At 43.7% G+C, this 27,709-nt stretch overlaps 1 protein-coding gene and 1 long non-coding RNA gene across 5 annotated transcripts in view; both read left to right on the top strand.

Moving 5' to 3' along the window:
* Positions 1-18,621, top strand: part of LOC143353365 (uncharacterized) — a 235,537-nt gene extending 216,916 nt beyond the window's left edge. For both annotated transcript variants that reach the window (XR_013082116.1, XR_013082117.1), the window contains exon 5: positions 18,215-18,621. This is a non-coding gene — a long non-coding RNA (uncharacterized LOC143353365). The remainder of the gene's footprint in view (positions 1-18,214) is intronic.
* The window catches only part of Fas3 (fasciclin 3), a 478,993-nt gene that overhangs the window by 301,298 nt on the left and 149,986 nt on the right, over positions 1-27,709 (top strand). The gene's annotated exons all lie outside the window — the stretch shown is intronic.

Here is a 27,709-nt window from a genome sequence, read left to right as displayed (position 1 = left end):
CGAAGTTAGCGAGGAGCCGTTGTCTTTCGCGTCGTCGGAGTTAGGCGGACAAATTCGGTAGAGGAACTTTCGAGCAATAAAATAGCCCACGTTTTTTTAGCACTGGTCTACTCTGGACGGAAACTTGTTTCCTTCTTCTTTCCTTGGACCATGAAATGGTCACTTTTCTTTTTTAAATAGTGTTCTATTTTACAACATCACTGGTTTCCCTTTTCTTTCCTTGAATCTGCAGATTTTTTGGATTATTCGGGGATTATTAAAATTAGAGATTATACGAAGCTAACGTTAGAGAAATATTTTAATACAAATATAAACATCAGTGTTGGTTTCAAGCAAACTGGCCGCTTGTTTGACTTTATGTTAGGGTTTATAGTGATTGTTTGCTGTTCTATTGGAAATTATAACTGTATGAACTAGTTAAATACAAAAATCCGCTGAACTTTACTTCGGGAAACCACAAATTTTTAATTTTTTTTTATGTAATCCTGTAGATTTTGGCGAGAAAATACCGAAAATCCAAGTTTTAATCCTAGGGAATCGGTAGCTCAAAAGTTATGCGAGTGTAAAGATGTGCGATTTTCAGCGTTTTTGACAGGTAAGGCCGCCGCCATGTTGGTATGTGCTCAGCGTCGCGCGTCGTCTAACGAGCGGTGCTGCTAGATGACAGCACAAGCACACTCAGTTTAGTTTAACCCTAAAATCTTGTACACACAGCATACCATCTTTTTTCAACCACCTTAAATATTTTTGTCATTTCTTACAATTGAAAAAGTCATTGTTTTGATATAAATGTGTTGTCATGTTTATTGTCGTGTTTTAATATTACAGCTGGATGTAGAGACATACTTGACGATATCGTACCGGAACATACACATTCAAATTGCATGAGTTTTATTGGATACTATCTCCATCGAGCCATCGAAAATAGGAAACATGTTTAACGGGACATCTTGTCAAGCTAATTGATACATTCTGCAAATAAATTCTTTCCTGAGCTAATTCAATTACTACTGTGCTACCGGTGTTCATACAGCACATTTCACACAGTCGAAAAAATCAATCGAAACAATCGCACACAACAGCACAACTATAGTGCAGTATATTCTAAAATTTACCAGCCCTTATATTAGAATTCTGCCAACGAATCTGTTGACAAAAATCAGGTCTGAGGATCTCGTTCGACAGACCTGTCGCTAACGAAATCACCGCTTTAATGAAATTCCCGCGAGCACTTAACGTTAAAACACGGTCGCGATAGGAGCCGGATTTTCTAGAATCGATAGGGCCGGTCCCGATCGTCGCCAGGAAATCAGGAATCGAGCTCGGAAGTCATTGGGAATTCGGACGATCTCGTTAGTGGATCGGCAAGTTTCGATTGGCCATTAGATACTCTATTGTTGTGCTTTCGGGGGCTGCGCGGTCGGCCGGTATGGAAGTGCAGCGAAATGTCCTCCTGTTGATTCGTACACCGTGGCCAATGATTTCCACGCCGTCGGCCTCGGCGACGATCTGCTCGACCGAAACACCGACTACTCGTTCCTCCCTTATTCCGATCTAATTGACCATGGACGATACACGAAATTGCCGTGTGCCGCGCCCCGTTCCGTCGGCTCTCCGCCGTTCGATCCAGGAATTTGCTTCCCAGGACGACCACGGTTCCTTCGTTCCTTCGGCCTCGCCCTGTGCTCCGCACCGTCGCAGCAGGAAACGATCGGAAAACGGGCGACCTTTTTTGAACCCGCGGTAATTCCTTCGTTACCGATTCCCTTTCGGCTCGCCCTTTTATTCGATCGCCGACGGAATCGCGCAATTGAATGGAATATCTGCAGATTGTATGAATAGCTCGAGTTACGATCGTGATTGGAATCCCCATATAAGCGCCGCCAGCAGCGTCGAATTCGTATCACATTCTTCTCGAAATCGTATTGTATTCTACCTTTGTTATATTGCGCTTTATCGCCGTCGAGTCCGATTTTATTGTCGCGATTCCGAGGCCCGGCGATCTCTCACGGCCTCTGGTCGATATCGGATTCTTAGTCGATATTCTTGAAAATTTATGCGAAACACATGCTCCTTTTATCTGCCGGGAGATCTGCAATCCGTGGGAATTTTATCGTGATCTATCGGAAGCTCAGGTACAACCATCGTGATCGATAGACTGCCGATTTTTATGCAACATAAGAATTTTGTGCAAAGATTACCTATAAGGAACAGGTGCTGCACAAACAACAATTATACTGCAGAGTATTATGCTCCTTCTTGAAACGATACTGTGAAACGATTGAGTTTAGCAAAATGTCATATTTCAGCTGGTTTTCGAGCATCTTTCTATTCCTCTGTGAAAGTCGCGCGAGGATCCGCGCGGACTTTTTCTGCTGCCTGTATCAGCTCTTGGAAATTCCGAAATTTCGAGCAAAAAATTTGGCGGAGTCGCGTCGAGATTAATAACCGTGAAAGCCGTGTTTTTCACAAAGAAGTGTCAGGCGATGGCCACTTATATTACCCGGCAAAATTTTTCAATATCGAGGTATTATACAGCGAACTTTCTGCGGTGCGAACTATTCCGGGAGTTCAGAACTATAATGAACAAAGTTAACTTAATTTCGCCGGAATTATTATCGGTCTCGGATCGGAGTCACTAAATTACGGTCCGGTTATTATCGGCTCGGTGATGCCGTTGAAATTTGCCCATCGGGGACACGACGGTGACTTCTTCGACGATAATTCCATCGGGACCGATTTCCTGGATTCGCCTCATCTGAGTTGGATCCATCGACCCAAAGGTGGGCGTTCTAACGTACACTATCTCTCAAAGACGCCGCCGACAACCCCAACAAAGAACAGAATACGAGGAACACTCCTGTATATTATTTTTCAATTGTCAATTTACATCTAATTTCCGTCTAACGAGTGTTGATACAGTTTTTCAAAGATACTCTTGCAATCACGGAGTTAAGAAAGATCGTTCTTTCCCCCAAATTTTGCCAGAAGTGTGGGCGATAAGATTGTTTAGTTTTCGAGATCGCAAAATGGCCAATCAAGTGTCGGTGCAGGACGGAACGCAAACATTAGCACGCCGAATCGCCGTATCTGCTCGAAGAGACAAGAAGTGGCGAGGAAGACAGAAGTTCACCCGTCCAGTCATTAATCGCGAAGATAGGGGATTGACGGTGGTTCATTGTACGCGGCGGAACAGAAACGGAGCGGAGAAGACGTTGAGAGACGTCGAGACACACGGTAGCCAGGAATTAAAGGACCTCGTTGTAGGTGTGGCGCTGTCATTGATAGTTGTGATTAATGTGCGATACCTTTCCGTGATAACTTGATTATGCGGGTGGCTGGATTTACCTTGCCTCCGTCTACCCTCTCCTTCTCCTTCTTCCTTTGTTTATCCATCATTCGCCTCGAATCTGTGCTATTTTCACCATTCTTCGGCGTTGTTTCGTCGAAACAGAGAATCATGCCAACCTCAGTTGACAGACCGTCTCGACGTTTTGCGTGTGCAGGTAATGATTAAATGCCCGGGACTGATCAATAATTTCATTCCTCATACTTCCTTGATCGAACATTTTGTTCTTCATTAATCCAAGTATCCTGTTCTAATATTCGAACAGTCGTGTTTCCCTGTTTAATTCGGATAATCGAGGTTCTGCTGTATTTTTCTCGCGATTAAAAAATTCTCAAGTTTTTCTAAAAATAATCGCTTTTGATTGTAATTTTCCTTGCTGGAATGTATCGATCGATTTTGCATTCACCGAGTACATTACACGCGAAATAAAATTTCGATTTCTTCCAGACTCGGATCCAATTTAATTCGCAAAATATAAACGTGCCGATTTTCCGGATAGCGTGCAAGGATTGCAAAAATGGGTTGCTTTTTATAGGAGAAAAAGGAACGTCGACGCTATCGATACACAGCTTTTTGAAGAATGTTTCGAAGAACTTTCTTTTGTCCCCCCGTTCCAGGTAGTAACGCTCTAACAGCAACGTTTCAACACTGTCTATGGAGAGACCGTCCGAGGGAAAAAGGAGATCGATCCTCGGGGCAATTAATTATTGCCATCTTTGTCCTGTTCGCGAAAGCACAGCCTGCTGCCGTAGGTAAAAGTACACGCGATGAATTACTCAGCAAGCTCTCGCGCGGGGCACCTGCTGATTCCCGGACGAAATCCGTCATCAATCATATCAGAACGCCTCGTACGGCTTCCCATCGTTGCCTGTGTTGCCCTTTATTATCCCGTGTTTTGAGTGTTCATGAGATACGGTAATGAATCAATTTATAAACGGAATGGCCTCGCCGAGAACGCCGCGTTCGGTTACGCGAACTTTTTTCCATACTATTCGATCTCTCATTCGACGTGTCTATCTGGCACACACGGTGTCAGAGTGGTAAATGATCGGTAGATTTTTAATTCGTTGCTGCAAGATACGCGTTGCCACCGCACGGTTGCGGTTTGTCGCGTTCGGCTGATAAACTCTCACAGCTTTCCGCAAAATCTCTTCTTAAGCGAATTTTTGAAAATTTTAGAACGACAAGTTCTCTCGCAAATTACTGGCAGCTGTGAACCACTCGTTCTTGGATCGTACATTGTTCATTAAAGTTAAATTTGGTGGTAGTAGACACTGACACTAGAATAAAGCGAAATATTATGCAAAGTATGTAATAAATGTATTGTTGGCTTACAAGGTTTTGTATTTTTGAGAAAAGGGATACATTCGGAAGATAAATGAACTGTTGTAACGCTAGAAATATACATATTGTAGAAATAGTTGCAAGACATTTATTGGCGAATAAATCCCACTCAAAACAATTTTTTAAATAAATTTCAAGTATCAGGAAATGAACCTGCAGTCCTATTTATTGTACATGTGTGATATAATAAATTAAAAAAATGTGTAAGTACCTTTATTGGAAATAAAAATTTAAGGAATGCGTGTCTGACCATTTCTCGCCGTTTCTACTTGCTGGAAACACGGTATGACAATGCCATTTGTTTCTCGTTGTCTGTCAAGTAAAGTTGAACTATTGACTGTAGATTTACCACCAGCACGCACGAACTCTATGAATAATCATAATTTATTATTGTTAAACATGTATCGCACCCTGTATAGGAGTTTCTAACCCCGAAACGGGGAAACAATGGAGAGACCGAAAGTTCATACGTCGCCGTTAATCATCGGGATCGTGACAATCCCTGGCCAAATATGAGAAGCTTAACATCAAACTAGGAAAATCGAAAGAGTCGAGAGAGATTTCATGCCGAAAGAGCGGCGTGCGGACAATTCGGATATCCGAAGTGAAAATATCGAAACCCGAACGGGTCAACGGCAGATATCTCGAAAACACGAGGGTTATTCGTCAGTAGGTACCAGTCGAATATTGAATGCTCAGCGAACGAGATCGAATATCTGTGATTTGAATCCCGCCTCCAATCAAATTCAAATTTGTGCGTGACAGAATGCGAAAGTGACACATCTAAAATTTCAAATTAAATAGAACCTGTTATACGTCGACTTCTCCCAGCGACTTCGAGCATATCCTGATTTTAGTTCTTCTCTTAGTATATTAATTTCATTCTATCTAACGCCAGATAATTAATACTAGACAGCAGCGTTTTATTAAATAACGAAAACATTTGACCCGTGAAAAACGTGAGCGTACTCATTAAAACTAACGAGTGTTACAAAACAAAGGAAATGAAGTCAATAAAACGGTATCTCGCAGAATAAAGAAAATAAAATGAAACTGCGTCAGATGAAAATGTATTTCTTCTTTTGCCATTTTTAGTAAGTCGAAAAGAATTCAAAATTCACGCCAATCTTCGAGCCGCCAAAAATGAGATTACGAGTTTGCGCGCGTTAATTCCTTAATGTTTGAATAATTCATGAAAAAGACATGTACCATTTCATATGTTTTAAAAAATGCTTAAGAGTTCGATACTCGTATAACTTCCTCCAGGTATTTTTACGTTTTATTCTTCCGCGGTAGGGTAGAGTGCTTTTTTATTGTTATTGTTGTCAAGAGGACCGTTAGATATTCCGGAAATGATGGTGGCACGTTTACCCCATCGGTGAACCGATCCAGCCAGGTGCCGGGGGTGAATTCGTTAAGTCTCCGGAGAATATCCTGGAGCTTCTTCAGGAGGATCCCCGCGATCCTGTTTCAATAATCCGGTCACGACTCATCGCTCGCAGCCACAAGCGCCATTTAATTCTATTTCGCGGCGGATCCATCCCTGTGCCGTTATCGAGCGATTTCTTTTTTTCTCTTCACCTGGAGAAACGGGAGCCGACCGAGCCGCGTTTCTTTATCGTCCGCGAGGAGTCCATTACACCCGAGGTCCTTCGACAAAGATTGCCGTTCCATTATCGATCCTCAGTGTCAACGAAATTAATCATCCCCCTCGAAGCCAGCCAGAACCGCCCCCAAGCTACAATATTTTCACAGTCGCGAGATTATTAGCAGGGGGTGAAAATGATTCTTGCCACTCACTGTCTCGAGGTAATCATTTTGATAAAGCCGTTCTTCTTAGCACCTGTCGCGACGTTGCACGGTTCTCTAAAAGGAACTCCTCGTGGCTGCCATTTTCTGATTTTTTAAATAATTTCTTCTCGAAACGAATGCTTCAAGTTTTACATATTTGTGTAGGATATTTAAGATACAACACACCCATTTCTTCTTTTTTCTCTTCTATATGGTAAGGCACCTTTAATTTTTGCTTTTCCATTTATTATTATTATTTGCTGAGGCTCCTTTAATTTTCTCCCTTACTTTTATCATTACTGTTTGCTAGAGTACCTACAGTTTTATTCTTTCCTCCATTACATGACAGAGTATTCTCCATTTTTGTCTTTCTTTTCTATGCCACCGAATCTTTCTATAGAAAAGTATGTTTTCTCGTGCATTTTATATATGTATGTCTGCATAAATCTAACTTAGTCTTCGAGGTTTCAAAATAGTACTTGAAATTGCGTTTCGTTCCAGCACATGGCCAGTTTCCAATTGTTTTCTTCCTCGTGTATTTACCATTTCCGTGCAGCATAAATTTTATTTCTATTGATAAGTAGCTTTTCTTGAGCTGTGTACTACAACCGGGGAAAGATCTTGTCCGACAGAGTCTTAGGTTAAATAAGAAACGAGCGTGTTCCGTCGAACGAGGAAAAGACTGTCCGGACGTATATCCCGCGGAGAAGTTTGATAAACTAGCAAACATCCGGACGCTATTCCTATCCGGTCGAAAGTTTACATCCATCCTGATGAAATCTAGGGGCGGTTCAGCGACATCGAAGTCGATTCGCCGGATAATCCTCTAAAATACTGCAAGACATTTCCAGTTACGCGAGCCCCGTGGATTTCGATATTGCAACTTTCGGCTACACCTCGGAACTGTCTGCTGGATATCGATATGACAGCTTTCGAGCGATTAGTGGATTTCCGGTAGCCTAGATGGAACGTATATTTTTAGCTGTGAAATTATTTTGCGGATCGTGGAAACGAGAAAGACCGGGGGAACGTCGAAGTGTCCTCAATCCGTCGTATACTGCCGCTCGATGGCTTAGCTACGCGACCTATATATTTATTCCCTTGCAAATCCCTTTAATTTTTTATAAATTAACTCGAGCTCCAAGATGGCGTCGTGCTTAATGCATTGACTGCATCGGCGACAGTAAGCTGTAAGAATGAACGAAAATAATATAAAAAGTGATAACAGATTCTGTCGGATGCTGAGGCCTACAGCATAGCGTAGAATTTAAGTTGGTTTTGTAGCTAGAATTAATTGGAACACACTGACGTAATTTGTGAAAATTATTCCTACGAGAATGGGTAGTCTAACGCAATTATATTTGTAATACGCATAATAAGGCTACCTCCTTTGCGAGTTTCATTAAACATTGGGAAAACGGTAAATTCATTCTGAAATCGCAGCATCATTAAATTGGTCTCTACATAGAAAATCAATCAGTATTATTCGTCCCCTCGTTTGTTTCTCTTGTGCAACAACCAACTTGAGCTCGCATAATTACGAAATGCAGTTGTAGTCATCTGTAATTGGATTAAAATGGAAGTTAACGAGATGTCCGTTTAATTCTAGTAATTTATTCCGCCATTGTAGCATAAGCGATCGCGTGTGTGGGAGCCTCTGTTGCGCCATTTTTCATCAAACAAAAGCTAGAGAACTGGCGCGTGCGTTCTCTTTGCCTCGTTTAATTTCATTACCGGGGTCCACGAGTATTTGGACACCTGTTGTGTCTGAAGAAAATGCGATTCTTCGTAGGGATCGCATAATTCGCACTGCTTTCTCCTGTTGTTGCATTCGAAACGAGCGATTGACGCTTTCTATGCTAATTTTCGCTCTAGATGGGCCTGTTAGACGTTCCCCGAATGACACAGAGTCATCAACGATCACAGAATTTTTGGTAATTTGTCTCGCGTTCGATAACTGTCCTGCTTACCCGCGGCGCGGCGGTCGTGCGCGCGATAATACTCGCGGAAGAGACGTCGCGTAATCGTGTAACGATCGCAGCAAAATTTTTCATAGGGCGAACTTTAGTACGCGTCCCGTCAATAACGCTTTTACGGCCCAAAGTCCTGGGAATTTGCGGCCGACTTTTACGCCGCGTCGTCGCGATGAAGAAAGTGTCCATGAACATTTTCGTGCGGGACGAGCAATTTTCCTCGGGAAGAATTCATTGGCCGTTCCTACGGGAGTCCACCTGCGGCCGCGGCCCGTTTATGCAGCCTCGCCTCTTAAATGCCTCCATAAACTATACATGGTTACTGCAATAAACTGAAAGAATCTGTCTGTACGCGGGCTCGCCCCACGGGGAAGCCAAAGAAAAGAATGTCAATTAAGGCCGGGACTCTTAGGAGGAAGCCTTATTCAACGCGGCAGCAACAAGCTTCTGTTTAACGAAGTGCGAGCGCGAACTAACTTTTCACTTTGCATCTCTATGCTTACGCGTTTCACATTGCGCATTTATTTATAATCTATTGAACATTCCGATGAATCCTCTGATTAAGGAGGTTCTGATAAGTTTTCATCGGCACTCGAATATTCAGAACTTCGCCGCGTCTCTGATACAGTTAATATTAAGGAATAAAATTAAGGAACAAATGTGATGTCTTTGTAGCAGCTGAAATTACACTGAAGTTATGCCCACAAGTTACGAACCACTTTGCGCCACGAAAGGGTAATAAGAAAGCTATGACAAATCAATTTCATGAGAATTCATTACCTGTTGCGGAACTTTGAATTATAACAAAAATAAATAGCTGTAACTTGAAACAGTAGAGAGATTATGGCACAGTATCGATACACGTCAGCCTATTGGATTTTTCGAAGCGAGACAAACTTTGGTGGGGACTCTGTTTGCCCAAACGGACGCAGAACATTTTTAGTAATAATTGTTAACGTGTAGTGTGACCCGTCAGTTGGAAGCGTTTTGACAACACAGTCTGTCATGCCCGCTTCCGTTTTAACGGTTATTGGTCGATGAACAAATTTATTGTGCGGTCGCACGCACCGCGTACACGCGTGTCGCACATTTTTCACTCGGTTATATCCGCAATGGGGGATATTCGGATAATCCGGAACACTTTCGGGAACAAAGCCTCTTTGGGGAGGAATAGCCGACCCGTACAACTAAACGTCGCGGCCGCGCTTGTTCATCGATGAAATAGTCCGCGGTTTATTCATATAATTGTCCTTTAGAAATCCGCATTTCAAACGCGCACTCCAGATGGAAATGTTCTCCGCAATGAAAATTCATATATTCGATTTTACAGGGGTTGAGATCACTGAATGGCGTTCCTATCAGTCGATTAACAATTACCGAAAATCGTTCGCTCCGCAAATCATCGATAACATATAATTTTTAATAATAAATCGGAAGTGAAAAACGAATCGTATCGAACAGAACGCATTCACGCGAAACAAAAAATCACACGAGGCAGGTGAAATTCGTTTCAGATTGAATGCTTAAGCAGCAATTTGATGGAAACGTTTAACGTTGTATTCAATTAATATTGTATTCTCATTTTGTTCAAATGAGAGATTCATTTCGACTATTTAGTCTCAAATTAGATATACAAAGGTAGCTCAGAAAATTTTTACAGAATTTTAAATACGTTCCCTGTGATACTTCATGATCTGAAGAAACATTGTACTCACTTGAGGGTTAAACGTCTAAGCTCGTTTGATTCGTAGTAACATTTTAATGGGCATGGTGGTGGTAATCAATCAGGCGTGTCATCTGATTGAATGAACATAGTCTGCAGCCTTGGCATATTCATTTAGATCCGCGGTGTTTTATGTCTGCGCAGTGTCGCGTTACGTTTGACGGCGGCGGGCGTACAAGGGCGTGGGAGGGGTTTAAACAAAATGAGCATAATGCGAACAAACAGAGTGCAGCGGGGAGTTCATAAAAGTGAATTCCTCGCGTCGCGTGTCCCGTAGTACTCGATCCACAAAGAGCGAACGAGAGCGTTCGGCGTTCGAAATCGAGCCGGACGAACGCGACTGGAAAACATTGTGTCGGCCGGTGACAGAAAAAAAAACAAACAACGCCGCCGCGCCGGAAAGAAAAACAGGGATACCGTTGCGTCGGGGGCCCCTCTGTGTGTCGGTAGTTAAAATTTCAGAATAAATTGTCACGCGACAGCCGGGGCAGATTGAAAGCTTTTCATCGGCCTCTTTTTCCGAGCGCGGAACGCTGCTAAATAACGAGGTTGCTCCTATGCACAACAGATTCCCTTACACGTCCGTTCTCCAGCGATTCCGGGGACAGGCAATCCCTTTCGTTCCCCGATAATGAAATTGAAACTCGGCGGGAGGTTTCTTCGACGAAATGAAACTGGGTGACGCGCTGCGGACGTCTGGGCGCACGGGGAGAGACGGTTAGGGGTAGGGGGGGGGGCGACGATTGAATTATTCAAACTTTCGCCGCAACCGAAGACGAACCCGCGAAACTTGTTTCTCGATTCGATTGGCCCGCCCTGAACGCCCGGAAAGAAAGGTCAATGATACCGGGGGACGTTCGGAGGAGCTTCCGGTGGTACTGCGAATATCCTATCGGTTGTATATTGTTTACCTAACAACCGTTGACCGGTAGCGCGCACCGGAGGTCCCACAATGGATCCATTACACTTTTTTACGTGGCTGCAAGATATTCAGTTTCCAACGTGTAAGTAATAAAATCAATACCACTGTTATTTAGTCGGTAAGTTTATAAACTCCTTGAACACACGTAAAGATTCGGTCGAAATGAAAGAAGTACCCGGAAAATCGGGAGAAATATTTGTGTTAGTATTTTCTGTAAATTAATGAAGTAAAAGGGAGGAAGATTAAATTTAAGATACCGATGTTCAGAAGATACGGGGATGTGGGACGGGGTAGTGACGAGAGGATGATAAACAGAATTTACAAACTGTACTCAGACATGCCCGTTTGGTAAATAGCACGGAGAGGGATGGTAAATAATGTTGAAAGTCTGGCTTGGAACTTGGTCGGAGCGTCTGGGTGGAAAAAGCGTTAGGAAATAATGGAGGAAAGTGATTTCCGGAAAGTTAAAAGCCGCAGATCAAGGATACCCTTCGCCGGCAGCCACTCATTCCTCCCGGCTCCTTCGTTGCGCGATGTTTTTCATTCGCCTGCAAAAGAAGATCGCGAAAAGTAACGCGCGGTAGTCGCTGTCCGTGTTTCACTCTCGTGGAATCGCTATTTCGGCTCCGCGAAATTACAGATCGCCGGTGTTCCCATTAACGGGACAGTTCCCATAATCGCACTAAGTACCTCTCGTGGCGCTTGATTCTTTAATAGGGAACCGTCTAAATACCCGTCGAATCTTTCCATCGCCGTTTAATCATTCACAAACGCTTCCCTGATATTTCCGTGTCCATCGAAGCCACCACTTTCCTCATCAGCGTTTCCTTTCATGAACTTTCTTATCTTTTACTTTGAGCTCGAAAGTTACTTGGTAAATTCTACTTGAAAATATCACTCGCCTAGGGGCGACAGTAGTCCAAATCATACTACCTATCTGCATCCACCATTTATGTTTCGACATTTTCTTACAGAAGGTCGCTTCAAAAATATGTACTAGAATTTCCATTACTGAAGCTATAAAACTATCAAAGTTACAAGTCTGTTCAGGGGACATGACAATCAGCGGTATTGTTACAGCAGACAGTACATACATTATACATAATAAATTTTATTTGTGAATAAATTATCTTCCAGAATACGTAAAATCGCCGTCTTCGACAGGCCTGAGAATAGAATTTTCATCGACGTCGCCTAAACTAAATTATTTGGCGCACAAGCGTCGAGCGTCCGAAAATCATCGGCAACGATGCAGGATCCAGTTGCATCATAATTTCGCGACTGGTGCTTTTCGCGTGGCAGGGGTGTGACGCTCGAAAATCAGTTGCCATTTGCTGCCGCCTGTTAGCCCGGTCGAGGATAGGGACGCCGTTTGTTTTCGATCAACAATCGAATCGTCATTGTCGCCAAAATCGTTTTTACCTGGCCCGATCGACGAAATAATATTATCCGTGTCGGTTGCGCGCGATCCGATTGGCCGCGAGAATTCGCCGAAAAAATAAACTCCACCCGGAACAAAAAAAAAAAAGCCTCGTCCGACGGTTACACGGCTAAACGGCGGAAAAAGCGCGGGTCCGGTTCTGTGCTGTTATGACATTACGCCCGCTATAAAGTCGGTCGCGATCGCAAATCCGCGCTTTATCGGCCGACACGATTTTTCTATCGGCACGGCAGAGTAAATAATCCGCGCGGCAGTCACATAATCGCTCGACGTGTATCGCGCGGACGCATTAAGCGATGTTTACCTTGCTTTATAGCTGGAAACCAGTCCCGGACACGATCGAAACATTGCGATTGATTTAAATGCTCCGGGCTACGGTCGAACAACCGTGTTATTCGAGCACATTGTGTGCCTTTTTTTCTCATCCCCCACGCTGCAGTGGCCACTCCGTGTTACCATAGTTACCGATTTATACGTATTTAGCCAAGTACCGGCGGTTTTCACTGTCACCGAAATGTCCGCAATCGATTTTTAGCGAATTTCTATCTCGCGCCACAAATTTTTCCCACATTTTTTCCGGCGATCGCTCGGGACCGGTTTTCGTCGTATTTCGGATGAAGAAAAAGGAGAAGAGGGGATAACGATTTTCTTATTTCGAGATAAAAAGCGTCCGCTTATATCGGAAAATAAAATCGTACATATTGATTGTCCCCACCGGCCGACATGTCACTAATGACTCCGGCATAGCCTACGGAGGGTTAATGCGAGTCTTCTTTTGCACGGTCTAATGACGGACGCGTGTTACTAGTTTTACGCTGGAACAGCGATTCGCGAATTACGTAATCATTCTATACCTTTTTGCTCGGACGAAACGCATTTGCTTGAACTTTTCTCATTTTTTATCTATCTCTCGTTTGCGACCGAAGCGAGTCACGCGTGACGGAATCGCGCCGGTACGCTAATTGCAAATGTCATTTGCAATGGCTGGCATTTCAACGACAGAGAAGCACGAAGAACCGTCTGTTTCTTTCTAGTTTCTGTTTCGACACGATCCTGCCGGCCGTTTTCCGGCATTAGACCGTTATTAGAGGCTCATGAAATTTTAATACACCGCTGGATACGATCTCGGCTATGTCGATTCCGAGACGGATAGTGAATTTTCAAATTGAACCGTGTCTGCGATATCGTCGCACGATGTAGGCCGAGCAGCCTCTGCACGCTCATTAATATTCCTTATTGCGATTTTATGCGGCGAATACTCCGTGTCCCTTTCGTTGCTCACTGATTAAAGACACGACGGCGTGTAATTGTTTTTGATCGGTGCATATTGAATTTGAAACGACACCGTTCGATGTCCTTCCGCTTAGCATAAGTATACGTGCATCCACTATCGATTAGCAATCGAATTTTCTAAATTATATGTCTGAAGGAAAGAGTATGGACGAGGGAAGCGGCTTATTGAACAGCAGACAAAAAATGCTTTTAAAAAAGTGTAAAGTCTTCTTTGAAGGCACAATACGATCCTTAATAAAAACAATATTTTGCTATCAGTCCACAAAAATCTATATTTGCTCAAATCGTTTACCAGTCGAGAAACGGGTTATTTAGGGTAGTAAAGTGATTTCTCTATATATGTCGCCAAAGCCTGGATGATAAACGTCGTGGATTTGTTTCCACTACCGCGGGGTATACCCCTTGAGGGGTCCCGAAGCTCAAGAGGCCTCGGACACCGAGTAAACATAACACGGATCGGGTACGTCTCCTGCACGATACACGACGCTGACAAGACCCGTGTTGTTGACATATATCGAGAATCCACTGTATTCAGCGCAGTTACGTGCACAACAAGCGGCAAACAGGTCGAGGTAGTAAAACGAAGTACGTGTTTTTGGGAAGAAGCAGCTGGAATTGTGAAAAACAGAAAACCGGTCCTCAGAACAGTGGACGAATCGGTGCGAGAAGCGCCGAGGGCGAAGTTCGCGGCAGGATGCACCCCGTTCGAAATCTATTTGGTTCTCGTCGATGGGGAAGCAGGTTACACCTGTTGGTATCGATCGTGGTTATCGGGAGTTCGGAGTTTAAAGCTCGGTGGAAATAATCGGGCATTATTCGCCGTTCAGAGCAACCCTTTCCACCCTCGGCGCGAGGGTGCAGTCGTCTAACCGGGGGAAAACATTCGAAGCACACTGGACACACAGAGCTTCAAATTAATACGTACTCGGGGGGGGGGGCGTGTGTTTTTTGCTGGAAACCGCTTTAACTTTAAAAGCTGCGGGGGAGGGGGCGCAACTAACGTTCGATGCACTCCGGCGTGCTTTTACCGCGCGAAATGCACCGGCAACGAGTCGATACAAGCAGCTTTCTCCTCCATTCACAAATGACTGCACACGGACTAAATACCAACGAAAACGGCCGTGGGGGAGGGAGAGGGGGATGGCGTTCATCGCGATCCAACGTAACATCCACATGCGCGCCGCTCTTAAAAACCGTTCCTTCGATTTTTCGGTTCCCGTACCGCCTTCGAGCTCGTGCACCCCCGATGGGAATATGCACCTCTTGGCAAACTTTGTATGGCCAGCCACCCCCGCAACCAACCCGCCGGGACCGATGTCTCACGATGACTCGCAAAGAAATCGACTATTCGTGCGCTGCAATGCTTACGGGATTCTGAGCCGTGCCAGAACGATCCTGCCGGTCGATCTCGTCTTAAACTTGCTTTTGCTCGCGATAATGCCGACTTATACCATACGGGGCTTGGAACTGGTATAAACGGACTGATACAAGCATTGCCTTATTTATTCGTCGATGCGTGCTAAAGTTAAACCGTTTCGATGCAGTCACTAGCTGACACTGTTCCATATAGAACAAACTCTTCGGAGCGCGTATCTTCTAAATTTTTTCAAATATTTTTCTCCACCGAAACGGAGATTGAGGAACACTTCTACATTCTTGAAGAAATAATCCTTCCACTTTTTACGTTCACAAAAATACTTAAAGTATGCAGGAAGTAGAATTGGTTGACCATAGTCGGACGCACTAGTCGAGATTCCCATTTAACACTAGGTTTACGGGGCACTAAAAGTCACTATTTTACATTACTTTATAAAAATAACAAGAATCTGCTGCCCAAATTTGTAATTTTCATCCATTTAGTTAATAATATATACCCAAAGAAAACTTAAATAATTTCTCATGTATGCATCTTTACAATCTCAATAGTCGTAAATTAAAAATATTAGAATCCGTCATTTTGACGGGTCCCGTTTATCTAGCAGTTAAATATTTAAACCGAGCGGAGGAACAAATTTAAATCTTGATCGATAACAGACAGGAAACAGTGAACTGAAAACTGGTTGTTTCCCTTTATTTTAAAACTGATTCTTCCCGTCCAAGGTATACGATAACATACTGCATACGTTCGTAGAAATTAGCAGTGTTTTCGTGGAATTTTCCTGCACGGTCGCGGAATCGGGGAAGCAAATGTAAAAATATAAATTTTTTCGCGGAAACGATCATGCCGGGCACATGTTTGACGACCAATCGAGACTCGTCCGCGGGTTTCATTCGTTTTCCAGCCAGTCTGTTTTTCCGTCGGCTATTACAGTTCTATTTTATGGCATATTGCCGGCTGCCGACGGAATTGTCGTCGCGACGTCGAATCGAGAGTATTCTTCGTCGGAAGGCGGCGTTAAACGATCGACGCCCGCGTCGACATGGAAAAATGACGAACGCGCATTTCCGGGCCACTTGCACGCGGAAATGCGATGAAGAGTCTAGCTCCGCGAGACGAGAGCTTCGATTTCCGCGACTGGAAGTTTCAAGTTCCATAAATGGGAGAACTGCGGAAATGGTATTTCTATTGAGTTCGGGGCATTCTTCAATCGGTAGGCTACCGATCGCGAAACGTAATTACACGTGATCTGACTTTTATTGCGACCACCGCGACCATCCGGCTATCCCCTTTATTTGCTTAAAGTCTCCTTTCGGAGCTGCGTTATTCCTTTAAAATAAATTTTAGATAATATACCTGCAAAAATAAATTCTCTCCTTTATATTATAAATGAATTCTATTGAAATGAATTTTAATTATTTCAGTTCAAGGTTTTTCAAGTTATTAATGAGTTTGAGCAAAGTAAATTTTAAAATATAGTTGATTTTTCATATTATTAATGAATTTTAATCAAATAAATTTTTAATTAATTTTTGTACTTTGAATACCATGCAGGTCTCTTGAATCAATATTTCTACGTACAGTTTATAACTGCTGGTCCTTTATTACGTTATTTGAAGGAATTATTTAGTATTTTCAAATGTTTTATTTCTTCGGTGAACTATTGGAGCCGATTGGAGCCCCACCCAAATTTATGCTAATAATTATTCAACATGTAACTATTAATACTACAACTAATTATGGATTTCTACTTGCCATTAAATATAAATATACTCTTAAATGTAGTTTAATTGAATCATTGCATTTTTAAAATACAGCTTGACGGCCCACTTAAGGGTTAAAAGGTGAACTTTTCAATTAATGATTTTGTGGTATGTTTTGTTAACAACATTGAATTTACGTGTCGAACAGTTCCGTTCCATTCGTCTTTCCAGGCTGCCCGGTAAAACATTTACCATTTATTTCGATGTTCACGGTAACAACTTTGAATTTTTAAGGGGCTCACCAGAGATCCTTGCCGGTGCAGATATACGTATTTTAGTAGTCGTAATCCGGCGAATTCAACGAAATTCATTTCATAGCCGTGAATTTACGTGTTCTTGATCAAGACGAGCGCGACCACAATTTTATGGAAATTCGTGTCGGGAATGACGTCCTGCGGTGTCATACTCTCTCCGAAATTACACACTCGTGTGTGCAGGATGTTCCCGACATAGAATATTTAAAAAATGTGAGATCTACTAGACGTGTGTAATTTCGAGTCGAAAAATTCATTCTACATTTTTCAGTACGTCACATTTTCGTCCTCGGCCTCCCTTAAGATTTCAAAGAAACGCAACGGTAATTGAAGCTGCGTAATATTTTCTGGGAGACCTTAATACCGTGTCTGACAACATCGTATATTCTCAATTTTTATTTTTCACGTTTCTACATTAAAATTTCTTTTTAATCCTTTATTCGTTTAGCTTCGTTCCAGTTTGATCTCAGTTTCGAAAAATACAATTTTTATACTTCTTTCGAATAAATGAATTTCCTTTAATATTTTCATTTTTGCAGGCACGCTAAACAACATTAATTATGTTACAAGTATATTTCACGGCGTTTATTGCCATTGTTCCGCGATCTTTAAACACCTTTGAAACATCCTCTCCTTTCGATCAGTTTGTTTAATCTTCGCGATAGGTCGTTTGCTTCTCGGGGCTGGCTCTTTGCGTAAACATAGCTTTTCGTTTTTACAACGCCAGTTAAACGGCGAATAAATTGCGAGTTCGCTCACGTGTCGTCTCGGCGTAAAAGCACGATGAGTGGACCTCCGCGGAACCAGGCCAACGGGCTGCAATTAATTATTCGCGTAGTGTTTAAATGGCAGACAGTTGCCGGTGCCTACGATTTTATAACGTTGCGTCCGTCCCCGCGAATGGGTGACGAGATTTTATGTTCGCCCCGCCCTGTACCATATGTAACGGCTCTGAAAAATAAAAGAATTCTGTATTTTTACAGGTATGCATAATGGAGTAAATGTGGCGGCGCTCAAAATGGCCGACGCGGTCCTCGACCACCAACGAATTACATTCTCGGGGCTTTTACCATAAGTATACTTCCAAAATAATTTACGTTTTATCTTCACGCTTTAATATTCAATAGTTTCATAAAGTAGCACAGACATTAAGCTTGTAGAGACATGTTTATAACAATGCTCGCTTCCGGATTCTTAATCATGCTTTAGCCATGCTGTGGTTTTAAGAATATTCGATTGCAAGAAACGAGAGGATTAAATAAAAATGTATTTCTTCTTTTAATAATTCCAATAAATTGCAAATGATATATTATTATTCCTAAATTCTTCTGCTGTTTTTAATGTTTCATGTTTTACCAATTCATCGTTACAATATACGCACAAAATCCGCAGCCTGATCGTGGCTGATCAAATATTTTCACGCGACGGTGTATCGAATTCAACGAAAAATTCATTCTATCAAAATTTAAACATTTAAACGTACCTTGCTCGATTTATTTCGTGTCTGCTGTCGATTCTATCGGGTTGGCTTATATTGTCCAAGATGTAAGTTTGCGGAGGGTATCGATCGGTCCGGCGCGAAGTTAAATGTACCATCCTATTTTCGGAGGATCCCATCTATTGCGGGGGGGGGGGGTCTGGTCAGCGAAGAAAAAAAAATATAGGAATATCGCTTCTGAAAGGAGGCATCGATTTCTCTCGGATGCGATACGAGGTCACTTGACTCCGGCAAAGGCTGCCATCCAAAATCCATAACGTTCGCCTTTGTGTGTTAAACCAATATCTCGGGATCCAATAGCTGGTCGCCTGCGCCACCGAATAATATCCTCCGCGGTATCAGCTTTGGGTCAGTGACCTGTTTCAGTTGTCTAATATTTGCTTAACGTCCTTCTGATAGAAGAGTTACTCCCCCCGGTGTCAAGCATTAAACGCGGTACGCGATTTACCCTTGCGAATCGACCACTACAATTTTATACACTTTTCGGCTGAATTTTCGTATTCATTATTTTCTACAGATCAATTAGGAGTGTAGACGAATTTGCGGAAACTCAGCTCATTATTTTATTCAGCTCTTCGAATACCTTTTTCCTTTTTGTCATTTTGTATAATTCAATTCAGGATAAATCTGACACCTGACGTCAGAGTTTATGGAAAGCCTCCATATTTCTTAGAAAATTCGTAAAAGAAGTTTGAACCTGTTTAAATTATATTTAAAGTTGTTTAACACGTGCCAAATATCATTCCCAGAGATTCTTACAAAATCGGAATAATTGAATTAATGAAAGTCAAACTAGACATTTTAAATGTACTATAGGGGATGCTGTTTTAACCCATTTGAGTTCTACAGATCTTAATCAAATTCTGTTTGTCTGGATACGTCACAATAAAAATGAATGTCCAAACCTGAGGATGAGTCTTTCATTCTTCAGCCGGATTTTCTATTGTTCTGGGCTTCGAAAAAATCTGAAAAAATTCTGTGGTGTTTATTGCAGACTCTAGTTAAATGTAGAAGTGATAGTTGATGAAATGTTTAAAGCTTTTTGCCGGTGAATTGGGTGTTTTTGGAAAGAGTATCCTCGGCGATTGTAACGTTCCGTAAAAAAAAATCGACGAATTTCGCCGTGCGCTTTCAGTAAACGGTCAGGCCAAAGAAAACGAGAACCGGAAGGTACTGTCATAACGTTTGAACAGCTCTCGAAGGAGGAGTCTAACGTTTCCTCTGACTATGAAATCGATGAGTGCTGGAATTACGCCGTGCCGGCGGCGGCGGCGGCTGAAGTTTGCTTTGCTTTACGCTTCGGCACGAGTATTAAAAGTTTCGGGTCACGCGAACACGGTGTTGGATTATGATCCGTGATTTCTTGACGCTTTCACGGCTAGTATAATACCCTAGTAGCCGGTTTCCCCGGTTAAATTGATTGAATCCACTGTGGCTCCTCGAACCGATCGAATTGCCTCCATCGCGCACCCTTTCAATCACTCTTTTTCAGCAAAATCTGCTCCCGGCAACCATTTACTTTCATTATCAACTTCCTCCCTTTCGTCGGACGCAGTCACGAGCCGTACAATCAGACAGGCTCGATAGTTTATGCGGAAACTTCTCGAAAACAATACGTGGCACATCGAGATTCGAAACGAAATTTCCTTCGAATGTCCCCGAGATTCGTACAATGTTTCGTTACCTACATTTATTCGACTAGACGACAGTGTTTTGAATTACTTTAAATTTTATTTTAGTGGAATTTTCCATCTGACTTACTATAATGCACAAGCTTATAGTCCAAAGTACAATATAAGAATATTGTATGCAAATACAAATATTATAAGCAAATACGACAAAATCCAATTTAACAGATTGAAACGTGGTTTTTGGAAAAGAGTTTCTGAATCGTTTGGAGAGTCTCCTCGAATCATTTGTGAGCTTATGATGGCAATAAGGTGACATTTGTACGAACCTCTCGAGAGCAGGGTGAAGTGTAAAATTCCAAGTAATCACGAGCAGCGCGACAAATCTCCGAGATGTCGATGGTGGGAAAATTGAAAAAGTATGGCGCTGCCAGATGGAAATACGGTTTGATTCAGCCGAGAAGAGATATTATTTGCCGACAGAGGAGATGCCTCGTGGCTCGATCGCGAGCCGGTCCTGTCCTGATTGGAGGCAGCCGCTCAATGGAACACGAATAACGAGTATCGACCCCGGAGAATGGGTAGTCGGAAGGTATAACCGTCGTGTTAGCCAATAACGCGTCATCCTATTTAACATTTAACAAAGCTCATTGCGAAAGCAATCAAAACTTGCGGGGAAGTTCGGCGTCTGTCGAAGTCTCGGATTACGCTCGGAATAGTAAAGACATCCTCGCATTTCCTCTTCGTCTCGTTTCTACCCCCTTTCAGCCTCGCTTTGCTTTGCTTATCATCGCGCCCGGCTTCGCCCCGAACGCCCGGCGATTCTTCGAGTTTCTTCTTCACAAGTTCGTTCCCCCCTCTCGCCCCTCGGCGCCCGGCAACGGAAATGAATCGGACTTTTACGTCGAATAATCAAGAGGCTCCCTCGAGACCCTTTGACGGGCTGAAACAATCCTTTTCTGATAAGATAAACGACGCGGGTCGCTGCGAGACAAAGTAACAATCGTCTATTGATCTTCCCATTCGACTGCTCTCCCTTAATAATTGAAAAACACGAAAACCGTTTTATTCAACTGCGTCTCGATTCCAATCTGTTTTCAAGCACTTTGTACCTACCCGGTTGCTATGTTCGAATATATTTTTCATGTTCTATTGAGATTCATTCATTAACCCGCTAGCTCTCTGACAATCGATAATGCACTGCGAACGTTGTTTCAATTCCATTCGAATAAATTGTCCACCAGGGATTTAATTCTTTTCTATTTTATTATACATTCTTCCATGGATTTTCGTGGACTATCAATGTATAAAGTAATTTCCCATTGTCCTTGAAACATTTTTAACCGATTGTAAATTATTGGGTTGTTCCAAAACTCCCAGGATATGAATTTGTTTATGAAGAATAACGTTTCGGACTGCGAACGCCAAGTACTTGCACGATGGCAAAAATATTAATTGAAACGTGTCACTAACTGCTTTATTCGAGTGAATAGAGTTTATCTAGAGCCAAAAACGGATTCGACTATAGCTGTGAAAAGGTGCGCACGCGACAGCAATCGCATTTTCGTTTGTCAACCTGTAAACAAAGTATCGCGCAAACGAAACCAGCCCGCCACGCTATCGCGTTCGAAAAGCTTGTCGGCGTATTACGGTTCCGTACACGCGTATGCAGTCTGTAAACATGTGAATAACGCGAAGCATTTGTAGACCGGCATCCGTCTGATTCCGATTCCGATTACGCGGAACAAAAGTCAGCTGCTTGTTAGGAGACAGAGCTCTCGGGTCCGCGAGATATTTACTGAAAAGATACTCGACTGTTTGGGGACAAATATTAGCCGCGTTTTGTGCACCGGGAAAAGACAAACTCTGTTTGTCCCGACTGGAAATTGTCGGTCAAATGTTGTCTATATCGCCAGGAGGACAATGGAAATGGCGGCTACACCGTAAATCTTTGCTGATCTACATGGCTCATGAAAAGCTGTAAAAACCATGAAGAAGTACAAATATCAGTTTAAAATAGTTACGACCAGATTGCGGATTTTACAACAGGTGATTTTTCACGAAGACGATTATATTATTCGTGACTTATTGAAATTGTTATGAATTTATTTATTTTGATTGAATTTATACGAAGGAAAGTTTCATCTTTGCCTAACCTAAAACCCAATTTCAGCTGATTAGTTCTTCCACACGTCTGCTCGATTGACCGCGTTTTATGCGAGCCCATCAGCTGATCGCGAAATCGCGGAGCATTGTGGGTCCTTGGGAAGCTCGAATCGCCTGATTCGAGGAACACAAGACTGTCGGAGGCAACAGAAGCCGCACAATTTCGGTTCAATCAGGTGGCATTGTATCAAATTACAAAAGAGCTTGCATAAAGTATTTCTTGTGTCTGAACCAGACGCTACTCGTCCCGGGGGTTGAAAACAGAGGCGTAGGAGCGTGACAGAGAGAAGAGAGAGAGAGAGAGATGGAGAAAGATTAGAGAAAAGAGAAGAGAGAAGAGCAGAAGAGGTCGGAGGGTGGAAAAGCTCGCGCTGTTATATGGAAAATTGAAACGCGGCGCGGCGGGGTGCGAGCGACGTCGTTTTAAATCGGTTTTCACGCGTCCAAAGAGTGCGATAATCGCGTCGGAAGGAAGATTTATAATCGATGTACCGCCGGACAGGAGGAACGATAACGCGCGAGAGCTGTCCGTGCTTTCACAATTAAAAGCCGGCCCGTGTCGCGAACAGGAGCCGCGCACCGCGCTCGGCTTTTAAAATGCAGATGGAGATATAAATATTTTATTGCGATCCTCCGCGTGTCCTTCTATCCGTCCGGTCCACCGTTTTTACCGTTTCCGGTGCGCGCAGGATCTCGGCTCTGTTGGTCCTCGTCGAAATACGAATTGAATTTTCATCCCCCGGTGAAAAACTAGCCGTCGCGTCGCGTCGTCGAACGCTGTTCCCCGCGGACAGGACTCCGATTTGTTCGCCCGACCTCCCGTCTTTGTCGATCATCAACGCTTCCCGCATGTCCAGAACTAAGTGGATTGTTTCGCGCTTTTGCCCGGCCGATCTAATAACGGGACCGGCGGCTGCTCGACCGGTCAAATTGGATGAAACGTCGAATAAAATTTTGCCCGCGTACCCTTTGATCTCGATTATCGTCCGCTTATAAGGTTCCGATTAAACGGGGGCCCCGATTTAGACCCTGATCGTTCCATTTGCTAATGCCCGGACCTGCGTCAGACAATCCTGTCGTCTCCGAGATAATTCGATCGGCGCAGCGTGACACGAAATAAATTGAATCGATCACCGGTGCCCCTGGCCGTGCTGACCCCTGGCCAGGCTTCCTTTTAATTAATCGCGAATTTGTTCCCCGCTCGAGGCCTGCCAGAGAAAAAGAGTTACCGCATTCTGCACGTGGCCGAACAGGTCCAAAATCTCTCATTGGTCAAAACAGCTTTGAAAGGAAGATGCTGCGTCAGCGTTTGCTTGTATCCGAGCGGCTTTACTTGAAGCACGTCAGAGTTTGATATCTGGATTTCTTAGAATAGATATGTTCGCGAGGAAAGTGATTAACCATTTGCAAACGGGAATTATTTTACTACCTCCGTGAAATGTCGAGTATACGATCTATTTTCCCTACGAACTTTTTCCACTCGAGACACGATGAAGCATAAAGCAAAACATAGTCTCATGAAAAATTTATGTCAGGATGGACGTCATGAGTAGCTTCAAAAACCGCGGGGCGAACCTGACACGTCATAATCCAATTTGGCATTTAAACGCGAAGACGGGTCAGCCCCGTCGTATGGACGCGAACGGGATTAAAATTCACGAAGAAAAATCGCAATCATTTATGAGCGAACCTAATAAAAGCATACTCGAACGACGGGCACGCAGACAGCTGCTCGAACCCCTTCCGTGTGTCGCTTCGCAAAGCAAAACCGGGAAACACGGAGCGCCTCGGAAGTGTCGGTTTCGAGGCGGGGTCGAACAAGACACGTCGGCGACACGCACGCGGAATCAATTCCAGGCAAATAAGTCGAGGGGGGGGTTGGCAGCGTCGAATTAAACGCCGGTTCGGTAGCAATCTGGATTCCTGCGCTGACGCTTATCCGATTCTCCATCGACGGGGATTCGATAAACTGCCGGTGAAAGGCAGAGCGCGGCGCGGCGCGGCGGTGGTTGCGGCGTCAACCGGAATCGCTTTAATCGTCGCGGCGGCGCGGCTCGGCGCGGCGGATCGGCAAGTGGAACCGCGAGTCGGTTGGAAACGTGCTCCGGATCCAATTAACAAAACACAATGAGGAGCTCATAAAATATCTGGGGAAGTAGGCTGGCAGCTATTGGGTACGCAGCTTTGACGAGTCCTCGTCAAACAGCCACGTTTCCTCCTCGTTATCGAGCCCATGTGGCTCCGTTTCGTCTCCGCCTCGCTGTTTCGCGCTTACGCCTCGCGTTTCTTGTCATCGACGCTCGTCCTCGGTCGAGCTCGACAAAAGGATCCAATTAAATTATCGATAGGCGGCGGCGGCGGCGACGAGTATAGCTGCGACGCGCCGATACGATCCGATCCGACGTGCGCGACGATCTGCTTGCTCTCCTCGAACCCCCCGCCCCGACGTCGGTGTCGTCTTCACCGATGATCGAACCGACGAGGATCCGCGTAATTACCGAGAAAATACAAATATGTTGCGCAGAGACGGCACGCTAATGCCAGCTATCCGGACCGTCGGCCTTGATGAGACTCGCTCCACGGATGCAGCTGCGGCAGCGATCATCCCTCGGTTAGGGGATGAAAATAGACTTTTTGCCACCGCCGCGAATCCTCTCGACTGCGATCGTTCGGACGATCTCCGTTCGCACGCTGTGTCTCCAGGCGACATCAAAGATGAATTTTTTTCATTAATACAGTGTGTCCCACGAGCTCTGCCCACTTGAATATCTTCCGTCTTATCTATCTTGAAAATGTTACTTACAGAAGTTGTAGGATTTAAGAAACTGCATAATACGGTATAAATGATGTTCTTGCAAGTAGAGGCGTAGAGAAGATATAGAGGTCACCTTTGATTTCGATATATTTGCGTATTCTTACCTAAAACTTACCGTTTTACTGAGATATTTTACAGTTTTCATTCTATTACTTTCATTATGGAACGTATTCAAGGGTATGCTCGTCAAATGTAAACATTGGTAGGCTTCCGCCTCTCAGTGTCAGTCAGTTTCTCAGTTAGTGAACATAAGATAGTCAATATGAAATTTTCATTCGAAGAACAATTAGAGATGCTTCTAATTTATGGAGAAAGTAAGAGAAACGCAGCTGTGGCCCGAAATTTGTACGGTGAAAGATATCCAAACCGCGCATATGCTCTTCACACAAGATTTGTAAAAGATTGTGTAAAAAATTAAACGAAACTAGAAGTCTCGCTGTTCGTAAGATGAATCGTGGAAAGCCTGTATGTAGTGATGAAGATAATGAAATTAATGTTATTGCAATGGTACATCATAATCCACATATCAGTGTACGTCAGATTCAGCGCGAATCTGAAGTCAGCAAAAGTAGTGCATCACGAATTCTCACTCGTCACAAATATCATCCGTATCGCATTAGCCTTCACCAGAAATTACATGACATGGATTATGTAAATCGTGTTAGATTTTGTGGATGGGCTCAAGATCAGCTACAAATCAATCCACTTTTTTTCTCTTTAATACTATTTACCGATGAGGCTACTGTTACCAGCACTGGGCGTGTTAATTTACATAGCACGCATTAATGGTCAGTACAAAATCCTCGCTGGCTACGAGAAATTAATCATCAAAGGCGCTGGTCCATTAACGTGTGGTGTGTAATCATAGGGCAACAAATAATTGGGCCTTATTTCATTGACGGCACTTTTACTGGTCAAAAATATGATGCGTTCTTAACACTAGGTTTACGGGACCCGTCAAAATGACGAGTTCTAATATTTTTAATTTACGATTATTGAGATTGTGAAGATCCATCTACGTGGAATTACTCAACAAACTTATTTCCTTAGACATTATACATTATTTAAAAAATGCCTGAAAACTTGGATAAACACATTCTTCTTATTTTTATAAAGTAACGCAAAATACTCACTTTTAATGCTCCGTAAACCTAGTGTTAAGAAATATATTGCCAAAATTTATTAGAAAACGCGCCATTAAGCGTTCGTCGAGAGTAGCAAAGACACGTGGTCCAGCACCGAGAGTATAAAAGTAGGCAGCAAAAACGGGAGATATCAGTTTTACCGTTTGCGCAAGTATTTCCGCGGCCGGTACGCGAGAGTCGGAGAACGTTTCTTCAGGAACGAGTCGTTCGGAATTTGTCCAGGGTAAAGCACGGTGAACGAGCATCAATTAAGGTATCAGCGTGCGGGCGACACGTGTTTGCCAACAAGGGATTTCGAACGCGGCGATTCCTCGGTCCTCGGCGCAGTTCGGATCATCGTTTATCCGGTTATCCGGCGGCCGTGAAAAAGAAACAGCGCGCCGGTAGGGGAAAAAGGTCGGAAAAAGAAGTCGACGTCGTTTCTTGCCCATCGAACCGAGTCCGCCGAGTGGAATCCACGGAAAAAGGTGGTCCCCGGTCGGGTCGGATTTATATCCAACGTCTGCCGGAGTTCACCGGGCACCGGCGTCTCGGAATTCGCTCGTAGTTCGAGCGAGGCCTGTACAACCCCTTGTCCGCGAACGGGGTGCGCCATGAAATCGTGAATTACGAGCGCGACTTAATTGTGACCGCGGGGCTCGCGGCATAGAATGCCGCGAAACGACACCGGGAAACCGCGGACCGTCTGCTCGGCGTTTTTGCATTTTTGATTTCATTAGGCGGACAATAATTACCGCTGCTGCGTTAATTCGGCTCATTAGAATTGTAGAATCCCGGCCACCGAGCCACCCCCATCTCGATTTTTCGTAATTCCCCGGGAATCGAATGTGGTGCGCGAGCTTCGAACTTCGTTCCGACGAATTATGCAAACGCACGACAGATCGTAGAATTCAACGGATGGAACGACCGATCGGCTGATTAGTATTCCCTAAAAATCAAGGGGAACCGTTTACCCTGGCTTCTTTTTTGCGTTTCGGATCGAACGGCGGCTCCCCTGATCGCGCGAGATCCCCCGATCACTTGGGACGCCATTTTTACTTCGAGATCCAGACTTTGTGCATTTGCTACTGACTCGATTTCGAACTTTCTAGAGCTAGAAGATTTCTACGACTCGATGGGTTTTTTATTTCGTTTCGATCTTGATGAAACCCTTAATGGAAGGATTAGATTTAGATTTGTTTACAATCTTCGTTTCCGATCTGTTTTTCAAATTTCATTGAAATTCT

The sequence above is a fragment of the Halictus rubicundus genome, chromosome 4 (assembly GCF_050948215.1).
Source record: "Halictus rubicundus isolate RS-2024b chromosome 4, iyHalRubi1_principal, whole genome shotgun sequence".
Lineage (NCBI taxonomy): Eukaryota > Metazoa > Arthropoda > Insecta > Hymenoptera > Halictidae > Halictus > Halictus rubicundus.
The sequence above is the reverse complement of the archived record's forward strand: the minus strand, read 5'-3'. Positions and strand labels throughout refer to the sequence as shown.